The sequence below is a fragment of the Mesoplodon bidens genome (assembly GCF_964165515.1).
Source record: "Mesoplodon bidens genome assembly, chromosome: 14".
In the NCBI taxonomy this organism is placed as follows: domain Eukaryota; kingdom Metazoa; phylum Chordata; class Mammalia; order Artiodactyla; family Ziphiidae; genus Mesoplodon; species Mesoplodon bidens.
In genome coordinates this window covers 17,065,509-17,079,642 of record NC_138170.1, presented here as the reverse complement: position 1 = coordinate 17,079,642, position 14,134 = coordinate 17,065,509, and the positions used below count along the sequence as shown (strand labels likewise).

Genomic DNA, 14,134 nt, shown 5'->3' with positions numbered 1-14,134 from the left:
AGGAACTCACTATCTAGTGGGAGACACTAAAAACCAAGGAAGGTGATAATTAAAATACGGTGTCATAAGTGCTATGACAGGGTAAGTACATTAGAAGGCCATTTAACCTTCTCATGATTGGAAGTGACATTGAAGTTGAGACATAGAAGGGGTAAGGAAAAGTATTCCAACAAAGTACAATAGCTTGGAGGAAAAGAAGACCCATTCAAAGAATTCGAAGAATTTAATTCAATTGGCTGGTATTTAAGAGTGCAGGAATGGGGAGCTGCAAGAGATAAGGAGGCAGAAGTAGAGATCAGATTATGAAGAGACTTAAAATACACGTTAGGGACTTCCCTGGTGGTCCAGTGGTTAGGACTCTGTGCCTTCACTGCAGCGGGCATGGGTTTGATCCCTGGTCCGGGAATAAGATCCCACAAGCCTCCAGCCAAAAAGATCCATGTTAAATACTTGAACTTCACCCTGAGGGTGATGAGGAGGTGCTGAAGAGTTTTACAGATGTATACTTCAGAGACATTGCCTAGAGATTTAAGCAGGGAGAATCTTGCTATTTGGTAATTGGTTCAGTGAGGGTGAGAGAAAGAAGTCAAGGGTCCTTTATGGTATGATTACGAGCCAGCATTCAAATCCCAACTCTGTCTCTTCCCAGCTAAGGCAGATTAGTTGACTTTTCTGTGCCGCAGATCCCTTATCTGTAATATGTGGGTAATGACAGGACTCATATCAGGATTAAATGAACTAATACATGTAAAGTGCTTATAAGAGTGCCTGGCACATAGAAAGTACACAGGATGTTACCTCTTTTATTAATTTTATGCATACCCTGACTTCTGGCCTGGGAAATGGGTGGAAAGAGGTGACATTTCCTAGGACAGATTTCATAGGAAGAGGAGATATGGGGTGAAGATAACTGGTCCATTTTGACTGCACTGAACTTAAGAGTCTTTGGCTACCAGCAGCCAATGGCACAGAGCTGAAAAGATGGTAACTAAGGGCTCCAGAATTGATCCAATTAATGTATTAATAGTGCTCAAAATATCTGTATTCATCCAGGCATTGTGGATACGGTGTGAGTGAAACACAGCAAAGATATTAATTCAAGAGAGCTTGCATCTACTATGCAACAGACATTGTTCTTGGCACTTGGGATTCATCAGTAAACCAAATCCAGGAAGGTGATGAGGACCATATGAAAAAGGAAAGGGAACGTAGGAAACGTGTATGTGAGAGGAACTGGGCTGCTATTTAATTTAATTTAATTTATTATTTATTTATTTATTCATTCATTCATTTTGGCCCCGAGGCATGTGGGATCTTTGTTCCCCTACAAAGGATTGAACCCATGCCCCCTGCAGTGGAAGCACCAAGCCTTAACCACTGAACCGCCAGCGAAGTCCCCAGGCTGCAATTTCATATAGGGTTGTCAGGCTAGGCTTCATCAAAAAAGTGACCAAAAAAGCAGACTGAGAGTAAGTCAGAAAGAGAAAAACAAATATCGTATATTAACGTATATATGTGGAATCTAGAAAAATGGTACAGATGACCTTATTTGCAAAGCAGAAATATCAACAGAGATGTAGAGAACAAACCTATGGACACCAAGGGGGAAAGGGGGGGTGGGATAGATTGGGACTGAGATATATACACTACTATGTATAAAACAGATAACTAATGAGAACCGACTGTATAGCACAGGGAACTCTACTCAGTGCTCTTTGGTGACCTAAATAGGAAGGAAATCCAAAAAAGAGGGGATATATGGATACGTATAGCGGATTCACTTTTCTGTACAGCATAGACTAACACAACATTGTAAAGCAACTATACTCCAATTAAAAAAAAAAGAGAGAAGCAGACTGAAAGTCGAGGGAGTTAGGCTGAGCGCCTACTATGTGCCAGAAACTGTTCTAGGCACCTGAACACATAAACAAATAGGACCCTGTGAGGATGTAACATTTCCACTGAGCCTCGTAGGACAAGAAAGAATCACACACAGAGTGAGAGAAAGTGGGAACACAGGGATGTCTGAGAAAACCTGAATGCCAATTTATTAATTTACAAAGAGAACTATAGGCTATCAACCGGATATTCAGATCGGCCTGTCCAACTACCCTCTCATCATAAGTTTGCTTGGTGAATACTGAATCCGGACAAAAGGATGGAGTTATACGACTTCACTGTCTGGTGGAATGAGCCTTGAGGAAAGCGCCTCTCAGCTCCTGGGCTCCGGAGAGATCCCACTGTTAACGCCAGGACACCCTGTCTCTCCCAGAGGAGGCCTGGATTCATCCGGTCAGGCGCACCTCTCTGTTACTCCATGCTTCAAAAACAGGTCAGACCTCCAGCTGCATGATGTACAGTCTTTTTTAGTTGTCAGGATACTGTCAAGTCCTGAAGGCCTGATAAAATTTTGTCTCTTTAACTTGGCCCATCTCTACTCTTACCTTTTAATTATTAATTTTTATCGTTTTTTAATCAGAGGACAATCATATTTCCATGTTCCGGGGTGGGGGGGACACTTCTACCACCACTTTGCATTTACCAAACCTGCTTCTCCATCATCGAACAGAAAGCAAAAAATAACAGGACCCCACCTACCCTCCTAGGCAGGCCCAGCTCCTTCAAAACATCCTCCCCAAGTTTTATCTTGCCATCTTGCCACCTCTTAGTACATAACTTATCCAGTCTCAGGACAGCCGTGTGCCTGTTTGATTTCGCCTTTTTGGTTCTCGGTGGGCGCGCACAGGGCTGGCACCCAACATGTCTAATTCTTTGACCCTCCAGTGTTCCGGATAATCCGTTCCTAACCGTGGAGCTAGGTCTTCCCAAGCTCTGACCGGACACTTCAGGGCGTGCAGCGCCAGCCGTGCGCACCGCCCCAGGGTCTCAGGTCCCCGCCCGCTGCCTGTCCTCGGGGCCCACGCTGCCTGCCCCGCCCCGCCTTGCCCCGCCTCCGGTTTCACGCACCTGAGGCTTCCGGTCGCGGCCAAGCAGCGCGCGGGCCCGTGGGGGAAGGACGCGTGCGACCCACAGTCCCGTCCTGCTGCGCACGCAGCCGACCCGCCCGTCACCCCGGCCCGCGGGGGGCGGGGCACCGGAAGCGCTGTGTGGGGGCGGGGCCGGGGGGTGCCGGAGGGTCCTTCCGACCGGCCGAGCTGGCGCCGAACCAGAGGAGAGGCAGGGACGCCGCCCACGTTCGAATAATAGTATCAATAATATCGAAAGTCCTAGAGCCCCAGGGCAGATGGAGGTTCCCTGCGTGGCAGCCCAGAGCGTTAGCGGGGAACAGGTAGGAGCGGGGTTGAGTCAGTCTGGAGAGGCGCCCCCTTGGTACCTAGAGCAGTCGGGTCGGATGTTCTTTACTGAACATCCAGGCATTGCGCGGGGCTTTGCACGTCTCATAGTCCAAAGGGCAGGCAACTCCACTTGGAAGGGGACGAAACTAAAATCGGTTTTAAAAGATAAATGGCATTTAAAGGAATAAACGCTGGTATTCCCAATACAGAGATGGTAACAGGTAGGAAGAAGTGGGTCGGAGAACAAACACACTGAGGGCAATGAACGTTACCACTTGGGGTGTCCCTCGGTGCAGCTGGCAAGAAAATTCTTGTGGCTTAGCCAGATGGGAAATTCCCCCGACAGGCAAAGTTCCAGGTAACTACAGCTGCGTAACAAACTGCCTCAAACGCCAGTGGCTTAACACAACGATTTATTCTAACATTTATATGGTCAAGGCTTGCTCACGTGGCTTCCTTCATTCAGCACAGGCTGGCTGAGCGGGGTGGTCCAGGACGGCCTTATTCACGCCCTTGGCGGCTGGTGCTGGCTGGCTGATGGGGCACCTCCGTTCAGGGCTAACCTTGGAAGGAGCACTTTGGCCACATTCTGTTGTCCAAAGCACCAGCAAAGGCAGCCCAGAGTCAAGGGGTGGAGAAATGGACCCCACCTCTTGATGAAAGGAGCCCAAAGAATTTGTGGTCATCTGTTTCAGTCTTCCACAGAAATCAATCTCTCTTTTGGCTTAGAATAGAAACCATCAAGACTTGCATCTTGGAGTAAGAAGCTCCAGTGTTCACAATTTGGTGATGCCGATACGATGACCAGGGCTCCATATAAAGCTACAATAAAGACACAGTGGCTCCTTATTTACTTACTATTACCCTCTTGATTGAAGTCACTCTGAGTAATTAGTCTTTCTTGGATTATGCAGGTGGGAATGGATTCCGTGCAGAGTTAGTCCCAGTAGGAGTTTTCCAAGCTATCATTAAAAAGAGCCACGCAATTCTGTTGCCCTTTGCTTATATTACATCTTTCTAAATTCCATTTCTCTGGAATCTGAGGTGGTACAATTTTTTCCCCCCTAATTTCCTACCGAAGTGTATTTCAAGAATAGATCCGTCCTCCCTGCTCCTAGACTTCCATCCTGTGGTCATCCTTAACCCCTCTCCTACTTCTTCAGCTTCTCCACTCGATCCTTCTGCTGACACTCAAAGACGACCTCCATCTCATCTTCCATCTCTCATGCTGTCTACTCCCCTTCAGAGTTGAGCTTCTTTGTGGAGTTGCTACACATCCAGTATCCACTTCCTCACTTCCCATTTGTTTTCCAACCTACTCCAACATGGATTCTGTCCTGTTATTCCACCAAAAGTGCTTTTTGCAGGGTGAGCAAAATGGGTGAAGATGATTAAAATGTACAAACTTTCAGTTATAAGATAAGTAAGTCCTGGGGATGTAAATGTACAGCATGGTGACTATAAAAATACTGTACTGTATACTTGAAAGTTGCTAAGTGAATATATCTTAAAAGTTCTCATCACAAGGAAAAAAAATAACTATGTGTTGATAGATGTTAACTTCTTACAGTGATCACTTTGCAATATATATGAAATCATTATGTTGCACACCTGGAACTAATATAATGTCATATGTCAATTATATCTCAATTAAAAAAATTTTTTTAAATAATAAAATTCTGTAAATCATTAAAAAAGTACTCAAGGATGATGGAGAATTAGGTCAGCTACTTACTCTCAAATGGTTGGGAGGAGAGGGAAAGCCATTTGTACTATGCTTGCAACTTTGCTGTAAATTTGAGATTGTTTCAAAATAAAAGGGAAATAATATATGTTAGGTGTCTGGCATTGTAATAAAGACTGTGAGCACCCCACCCAGGTCCCCTTTACCCTTAATTCATCATCCATTCTCCAGCTGGTGTGAATGAAGGAGCTAGCAGGCACAGGCACACCAGAGTGATTCACCCTGCCTCCCTGCCCACCAGCCTAACGACTTTGGCTTGGAGGCGGCAACCAATGCCTGACTGGCCTAGGGCTACGATAGTCCCACCTCTTGCCTCAAAGTGGGACAGTGGGACAACTCTGCAGTATAATCCCTCCAGAGCACCCTGTGAGTCAGGCCATGAATTTATCTGAGCGCTCATTCTTCGATGATTCCTTCTGCTTCCCTGACTCCCTTACAGGCTTACCTTAAAGAGCACACTCTCAAAAATCATGTGCATCTGGGTCCTTGTCTCAAGCAGCTTCTAGGGAATCTCAACTAAGCCACTTACACAACAGCTCAGTAAATGATAACTATTGTTACTGGCATCAATGACAACACCATTAGATGCAATACCAATGCATGTATTATAGGTCTTATTTTATAGGTATGTTGAATCTAAGGTCTCCTAACATCCTTATTTCTCCGGAACTATATTATTTTTATATGGAAAGTTTCTCATCAGAAACAACGGCAGAACTCTGAAAAATGTTCACTTTAGGATTCTGCTTGTAGAATTCTTCCATAAAACAAATAAACACCTAAGTGAGGCTGTTGTCCTGATTAAACTTGTTCCATTCCACCCCTTCCAGGAAGACTGTGGATTTCCATTCCCAGGTGTGCTGCTAAAACTATGGCTTGCCTTGGATTTTGGGATTCCAATTCTCTGATGTCTTAGCAGCAATAGTTCTCAATCAGAGTAATTAATGTTTGCGTTTGTTATCATCTCAATGACTGGATTGTGCTATGACATTTGACATCCTGCAATGCATGGGGCATCACATACAATGAAGGACATCCCAAATTCAGCGTCCAACACACTATCAAATGTCCTGTTGGACATTCATGGAGGTGAAAAACCAGTCTGTAAATATTTGAGCCAAGACCCTATTAAAGAAAAAAGTGGTTTTGCTAAGGTCACTAGTGCCATTCATGGTGCTAGATCCAGTGAACCTTTCAAGTCCTCATCTACACTTTCAGCTGACTGCCTCCACCTTAAAGACTTTTGTGGGCAATCTTGACATTATCCTGTCTTGGTTTTCCACCAACTCTGCCAACTCTTAATTCCCCTTAGCCAGCTCCCCCTGCGCTGCCCAGCTCCAAAGTGTTGTAGTTGCTTTGTCTCACACTATACATTCACCATAAGCAACCTCTTTCATTCCCATAGCTTTAGATACCATTTCTGTATACAACTTCAAAATTTGTATTTTTTCATTCCATATATAGAACTGTCTGCCTTAGAAACAGGTATGCCCAAAACCCATGCTCCCAAGCTCTTTCCCACAGGGAACCTCCATGCATCTAGCTTTTTTTTTTTTTTTTTTTTTTTTTTTTTACTAGAAATCCTTTCTTTATGACCGCCTGGAGGGATGGGATGGGGAGGGTGGGAGGGAGGGAGATGCATGAGATAAGGGCTATGGGAACAGATGTATATGTATAACTGATTCACTTTGTTATAAAGCAGAAACTAATAAAAAAAATAAAATAAAATAAACTTTATCCAAAGAACACATTATTTACATTTAATATGCTCATTTATCTAGGAGACCCAAAAGAACCCACAGATAAACTAGCAGTAACCAATAAGACGGTTGAACAAGGCACACACATACAAGATCAATAAATTTTAAAAATCAATCAGGCTCCTCTACACTGGCGATAACAAATTAGAAACTGTAAAAGAAAATAAGAAAAAAAGAAGATCTAAAAATTGTCACAAGAGCCATATAAATTATTTAGAGCTAAGCATACGTAGAAGGCAATATAACTAACAAACTGAGTACGAACAGTTAAACTCCACCCAACCCAAGGTTAGGAAAAGACTGTTGTTACTTTATGAGAACAGACCCTCTTCTTAAGTAGCAGATCAGTAAGTGAGAGTGAATCAAAGAAACACAGCATTTGAAAAGTCAGCTAGTCCAAGCCTCTTGATCGCACATACAGAAGCTGAAGCCCAGATAGGTTGAGTTACTTGGTAAAGGGCCCAATGTCCACTCAAGGAGTAGCATTTTTCACTCATTCATAAGACACAATCAAATGCAGTACCTTGGAAAGAGATGGGGAAAAAAATGAAGATATCAATTATATAGTTCCTCATCTTTAAGTACAGAAATAGCCGTGACAAAATTACACGTATTGAGGGAAAATTGAAGTGCAGAGTTTAAAATGTCAGTAATCCACAGGGAAACTGGAGACCATTTAAAATATTCATATTAAATCCCTCTAGAAAAGACATTAAAAGATCTCCAATTAAAATGTGAATTTTATAATAGACATGGTATGATACAATTAATAATAGATATGGTATGAACCTTTCCCTTTCACGGGAAAGGTTCGGCTGGGAAAAAGGAAATATTCTTGAAAATGGGGCCTGTGCTATTGCAGACACTGTGCTCAACCTAGGTCCACCGAATGCTCTGATGTCATCACTGAGGTCACAGAATTCCGCTATGCGCCTGGCAACCTTGCAAACATAACAGCCCTGGTGAGCACTAGGCAGTACTGCTGGTTCACTAAGTGGTACAAGTTTTTCAGCCATTTAGGAGACTTGACTATTTTTGTTTGTATTGAATCATTTCAACGGATTGCCCAAGAGCCAACAAGGGCCAACCTGTAGGGAAGAGGAGGAGTTGGACATCTCTTGAGGCATCTTCTAAGGGAGACTTCTAGTTGGTACCATGAAACGGCGACAAAAGAGGAAACATCTGGAAAATGAAGAGTCCCAGGAAACTGCCGAGAACGGAGGAGGTATGTGGGGGGCAACATGCTGGGGCACATGGGTTTCTGCCAAACTAAACCTTGTCTAGGATGGGGGGGACTGAGAACGTGTCACCTGTGAAGCAGGGAGCGAGAGACCTTGTCTCACTGACGCTGCCGTATCCATCCGGAGGGTCCCTGTGGTGTGAGAACGGCCAGATGCCCCCTGGGAGATGGGAGGTCAGCTCCGCTGGTCTGAGGACTCTCCCCTGGGGCAGCCGGGCCTGGAGCTTTGTCGGACTCATAGCAGGCTGCATCCTGCTTGCACAGACCTAGAGGTGCAGCTTTTCTCAGTCCCCGATTTCTCTCTTATTCTCTTGGATCGTTCCCTGGGGTCATGAGGTGGGGGATGTGAAGGATGCAAGGATGCTGAGAGAGACCCATGAGTTGCTTGGCCTCTTTTACCAAAGTGGAAAGAGAAGCCCCATGAGTTGAAGGCCCTGTTGAGAAATATCTTGACAAGTGGAATGCACTTTGAAAGAAGATTGTTTGTCTAGGGATGGTGTCATATTGAAAGAAAGGAGGTCTTATTCCTTCAACAGGAAGAATTTCCCAAAGGAGATCAAGGGAAGGGAAGGGTTTTCCAGAGACTGAGACCGCGTGGGCGGGGGTGAGAAATGGCCTCAGGGTCCTGAGGGGAGCTCTGAGAGCCACGGGCCACGGGGTGCCTGCGTGCATTAAATGTAGGCGAGTAGCTTGCCCTGGGAGAGGGGTGGTCACCCCAGAGCTCCAGCTAGAGGCCTCTGCCCCAGATTAGAGCCCAGTAGCTCCTACCAGGCCCAGGGCCCTGGAGACTGTAGGCTGGGCCCTGGGAATGGAGCTCTAGACAGCAGGCAGATTTCCTGGCAGTGGCTGGGACAGGCTGGGGAAGGCAATGACTGCCCCTGACCATTCAGAATATTTTGCTCTATGTCCCTGTGTGTGTGTGTGTGTGTGTGTGAGTGTGTGTGAGTGTGTGTGTGTGTGTGTGTGTGTGTGTGTGTGTGTGTGTGTGGTAGTGCAGAGAAGTGCGGGATGAATGGGGGTAGAGTGCTTACCAGATATAAAGTCTGCGTGGTAAAGTTCTTGTCACCCTGCCTGGACCTGGCTAACACTCGGTGTACGTAAGAGTGTATACAGAATTCTTGTTAGGGGTGTTTTATGAGACAGTAACTCATACACCCATGTACACTCTGATACAGCAAAAATATCACACACCCCACATATAGCTTCCTTAGTAAACCACACACAGCACATGGAGGCATATACACGGATCCCTCCTGTACTACGTTCTCATACAACCCACCTGTATCACAATCCTCTCCTCCAGCACGAAACGCTGGAGATGAGATATGTATATAGACACACACACTATATATATAGGACACACACACACACACACTATATATATATATATATATATATATATATATATATGTATCTCCTCAACTCTCGCACAAACACAACTAACTTCAGCCATCGCTAAATACCTCTGTAAGAACCAGTCACGTGTCATACACACCACACTTGTAACACATTCTTGAGTAATGCCAGACCCGCTTTGTACAAACCACAGTAAACCACAGTCTCACTAACCCAAGTCAGGGTTGCCAGAGAAAATATGGGCTATCCAGTTCAATTTGAATTCCAGATAAACAACAAGTAATTTTTCAGTATCAGTATGTCCCAAATATTGTATGGGCCATATTTACACTAAAACTAAGTAAGACCAAATACTGCATGGGAATACTTACACTAAAAAATTATTCTGGGTTTATCTGAAACTGAAATTTAACTGGGTGCCCTGTATTTTTCTTCGCTTAGTCTGGCAACCCTTATATACTTACCACCAGCTCAGGTATTATATATTTATTGCATTTTTGTTTAGTCTGTGTCTTCCCCTACTAGAATGTGCAGCATTACCAGAGACTAGAACAATGGAAGAGTGCCAGATACATAGGAGTAGCTGCTTACTGAATCTTGGTGAATGAACACACACCATAAATACAAGCCACACCATGTAATGAGGAAAAGTTACATGTCCCAGAATTCCTGACTTGTGAACAGAAACCATGCACACAAAGGCCACAGACACAGATAAGACACATCTGCACCGAGCTCCCCATGCCAACCCCACACTTACCACAGACTTAACTGATACACATCACTCACTCTTCCCACATACTCACAGTCACCACCGAGGCCTACATTACCGACAAGACAGTGACAGAGTAAGTACTGATTTGAATTACATACTGGAGTATCCACTGGGAACCACAGTCTCAACTGTGTGTATTCACTGCACCTGACACGTGCCAGACACTCGGTAAATACTTCTGGACAGAGGACTGATGAACCCACCCTAAGCCTTTCATTCCTCCCTCAGGAATCTCGAAGTCACAAGAGGATCCCCCTCACCTTGGATCCACTGTGGTGGCCCAAGGCTGCAGCCCAGGGCCAGGGGAGGTCTCCTCTGCCTCTACATTCTTCTCCTGTGCTTCTTCTCCATGCAAGCTCATCTACGCTGGTAAGGGAGCGGGACTCCTCAGGTGAGAGGGTGCTTGGTTGTGAGGCAGGAGGCACACAGATCCCAGGGAGGCTGAGAGGAAACCCAGGGTCATCAGAGGTGATGAGGGCTCTGTGGGGGAGCCTGGGCAGGATGGCTGAGCTGTTCTGAGGGCGTGGATCCCAGCTGAGTCTGGGGGTGTGTGTGAATCCTGGTACTACCATGGTGGGGAAGTCAAGGAGCAGGGGCCGGAAAGGTCTGGGCTTGAGGTGGAGGGAAGAGGGACCAGATTAAGCATCTTCAGAGGAAAATGTAGGCTTTGTCTTTGCCTTTGCTTCCAGAGAAGGACAGAGTTCTGCATCATACACCTCCAGCCTGAGAGCAGGACCATCCAGCTCAGGTCCACACAGCTCACACATACACGCGCCCTCCAGGCACAGCCCTTCTCAGTGCACATCAACCCCAAGCACGTGCTCCACAGTACTCTCCTCCTGCACCACAGCCCCATTCCACAAGGAATGCACCACCGATATTCCCAAACTCACACTCCTCGTCGTACACGCATCCAGCCGCATTCCTCACATACCACAGCCCTCACCACCATACTCCACACCCCTGTATACAGACACCGCTCCAGTATCCCCCCCACGCACATGAAAAGCCCACAGATGACACCAGATACACCACTCCGTCCTACGGCCAACAGACACCAAGCTCACGACATAGCTACGTCATGCAAATATCCCTCTCTCGTCTACCACACCTGTTCCCTCAGCTTCCGGCATGGCCCATGCATGTTATTATGTTTGTTTTTTTTTTCTTTTTGCGGTACGCGGGCCTCTCACTGTCGCGGCCTCTCCCGTTGCGGAGCACAGGCTCCGGACGCGCAGGCCCAGCGGCCATGGCTCACGGGCCCAGCCGCTCCGCGGCATATGGGATCCTCCCAGACCGGGGCACGAACCCGTGTCCCCTGCATCGGCAGGCGGACTCTCAACCACTGCGCCACCAGGGAGGCCCTGTTATTATGTATTTAATTTCCATTTTCAGGAATCCGGAGATCACATCGAGACACTGCCCAGCCTACAGCACCCCTAGCCCAGGTTCAGGAAAAAGGGGAGACCGCTCCCCCATCACACTGTGTCTCCTCCTCACCCTCTTCACCCTGTAAGAACTATCTGCACCCAGACAAAGAGGAAAGGGGCATGAAAATATACTACATGCAGGTACAAGTGAACAAGGGTGTCGCTGTCTCCTGGAAGACAAAGAAACCCTTGGAGTTGCCTGAAAAGCAGCTGAGGATAGAAGAAGTGACCCTTCCTGAGGATGCGTGCACAGTAGCCACTGAGCCCTCTTCTGATGTGTCCACCGAAAGCCTCCTGTCTGACAGTGAGCCCACTGGGGAGGAGAAAGAGTATGAGGAAAGGGCAGAGCCAGGCTGCCCATCAGGGCCACCTGCAGTCCAGGAGACACCCAGGGCCAAGACAGCGGACTGGATGGTGACTATGGAGACCGGCTTCAGGTGCATGGCCTGCTGCCGGGTCTTCCCCGCCTTGGAGATCCTCCAGTAGCACGTGAAGTTCGGCGTCCCGGAGGGCTTCAGCTGCCGTGTCTTTCATCTCAACATGGCCCAGAGGATGGGCAATGTGAAATTCGAGAGCACCCCTGAGGAGGAGGGCAGTGTGGAACCCGAGACCACCTCTGAGGATGAGGAGGACGAGGAGGACGAGGAGGACGAGGAGGACGAGGAGGACGAGGAGGACGAGGAAGAGAAGGTAGAAGGCCCCAGCCCGAAGAGACCCCGCAGGCAGGCTCTTTTCTCTCTTTTGAGTTCCACACAGCAACTGAGATTCATGGGACAGAAGATCCTGAAGACGGTGTGGCCTTGGAAGAGGTAAGGCTTGAGGCTGGCAGTCTTCTGAGCCTATGTCACGAGGGCCCAGAGGAGTCTAAGGGAAGGGGCCGCACACATGTGCTGGCTGACCTAATGGCTCTGCAGTTGCATCAAATGGGACACACCCAGCACTAACAAAGGCATTGAGCTCTGTTGACGTAAACAAGAAGGTGGAGCCTTTTCCTAGGAGTTTTCTCAGGGTCTGCACGACGGACCTCAACTCTTAGAGGACGTACTGCCAGCAGCACCTTCTCGGCAGAGAGAGCCAGGAGTGGTCTCCAGAGAGGACAGGGGCCCTGGCAGGACCAGAACTTTGAGGTCTGAGAGCCTTGGGCCTGAGCCGAGATCTCACCCGGACCACTGGACCTAGCCTTCTGTGACAAAGGGGAATATGAAAGAGATTCACGTGGAAATGAGGTCCCCCGAGATATGGAAATGTTCCAGAACCTTCGTTGCCTGGTAGTTGATCTGGAGCCAAGCTCACTGTGGTGTGTGTGGCTCTGAGCATTAAGGCAACGCTGGAGGGTAACCCTGACCAGCAGAGCTTGGAGTGCTTCTTGTCTCTTCCTGTTCTACCTCATTTGTTTTATCCCTTCCAGGGAGAAGAAAGGACCCTCGGGAGAGTAGCAGACAGAATGCCGTGGTCTGAAGGAGGATGAAGGGACCGGCAGTCAGTCTAACATCATATGAAATAGAAGCGTCCTATGCAATAAAGGGCATTTTCTAAACCTTTCATGGATGTTTTAGTTAATTACATTTTTCTATCTATGAATCTGTCTATCAGTCATCTACATCTGTATCTTTCAAGGTTTGTGAACAAGCTTTCACATAAGCGCTTGAGACGTCAGCCAGCATTTTCCAGAAGAGGCCTGCAAATTGCTGGGGACTCCTCACAAATAGGGAATGGCCACAACCCCTGCCACACAGACTATGCGCGTGGCCCTCCTGACGTACTCCCACTCTCTCTCTGAATTTCCCAACGTCTGAGATGAGGGTGCTGGCTGGAGGCAATGATCACGTGCAGGCTGAATCTTCTCCAGATTCTGATTCTCTTCCTGGGCCTATCGTCCTCAAGCACAGTCTCCATGTCCCTGGCCACACTGATCTCTCTCCTTCAGCCCTTCCCTCCCTCCCTCTCCTGCCTCCCAGTGCAGAGAATACTTTTTTGCATTTGAGACGACATTTAGTTTTTGTTCACAGAATTCTCACCTGTTCTACTGTGGCCTCCGTTGTGAACATTCCAAAGCTGAGAATTTTCTTTTTTTCTCCCTCATTTCTGCTGAGTCTTTACCTTCCTAATGCAGTGAACTCAGAGTGCCTAGCTGACTGGATGGGGAAAAAAATCCAGGGAGCAAAGAGAAATAATAAAAGAATATATCAGTTAATTTTTCATAGTGTTATCCAACTACATATTTTTAAAATTTTGGAATACTATTAGGAATCTTCTCTTTATAAAAAACTGAATTATTGGGCTTCCCTGGTGGAGCAGTGGTTAAGAATATGCCTGCGAATGCAGGGGACATGGGTTCGAGCCCTGGTCTGGGAAGATCCCACGTGCCACGGAGTAACTCAGCCCGCGCGCCACAACTACTGAGCCTGCGCTCTAGAGCCCGTGTGCCACATCTACCGAGCCCACGTGCCACAACTACGGAAGCCTGCGTGCCTAGAGCCCATGCTCCGCAACAAGAGAAGCCACTGCAATGAGAAGCCCGTGCACCACAGCC

General features: G+C 47.1%; 1 protein-coding gene across 2 annotated transcripts in view; it reads right to left on the bottom strand.

The window, feature by feature from the left end:
• The window catches only part of MRPL30 (mitochondrial ribosomal protein L30), a 59,930-nt gene extending 46,098 nt beyond the window's left edge, over positions 1–13,832 (bottom strand). The window contains exon 1 of one of the 2 annotated variants that reach the window (XM_081254387.1): positions 13,620–13,832. The gene's annotated coding sequence lies outside the window, so the exon portion shown is untranslated. Of the gene's footprint in view, positions 1–2,967; positions 3,103–13,619 lie in introns of those variants that run through there. The other variant, XM_081254386.1, reaches the window with a different exon arrangement.
• Positions 13,833–14,134: the final 302 nt, after the last annotated feature.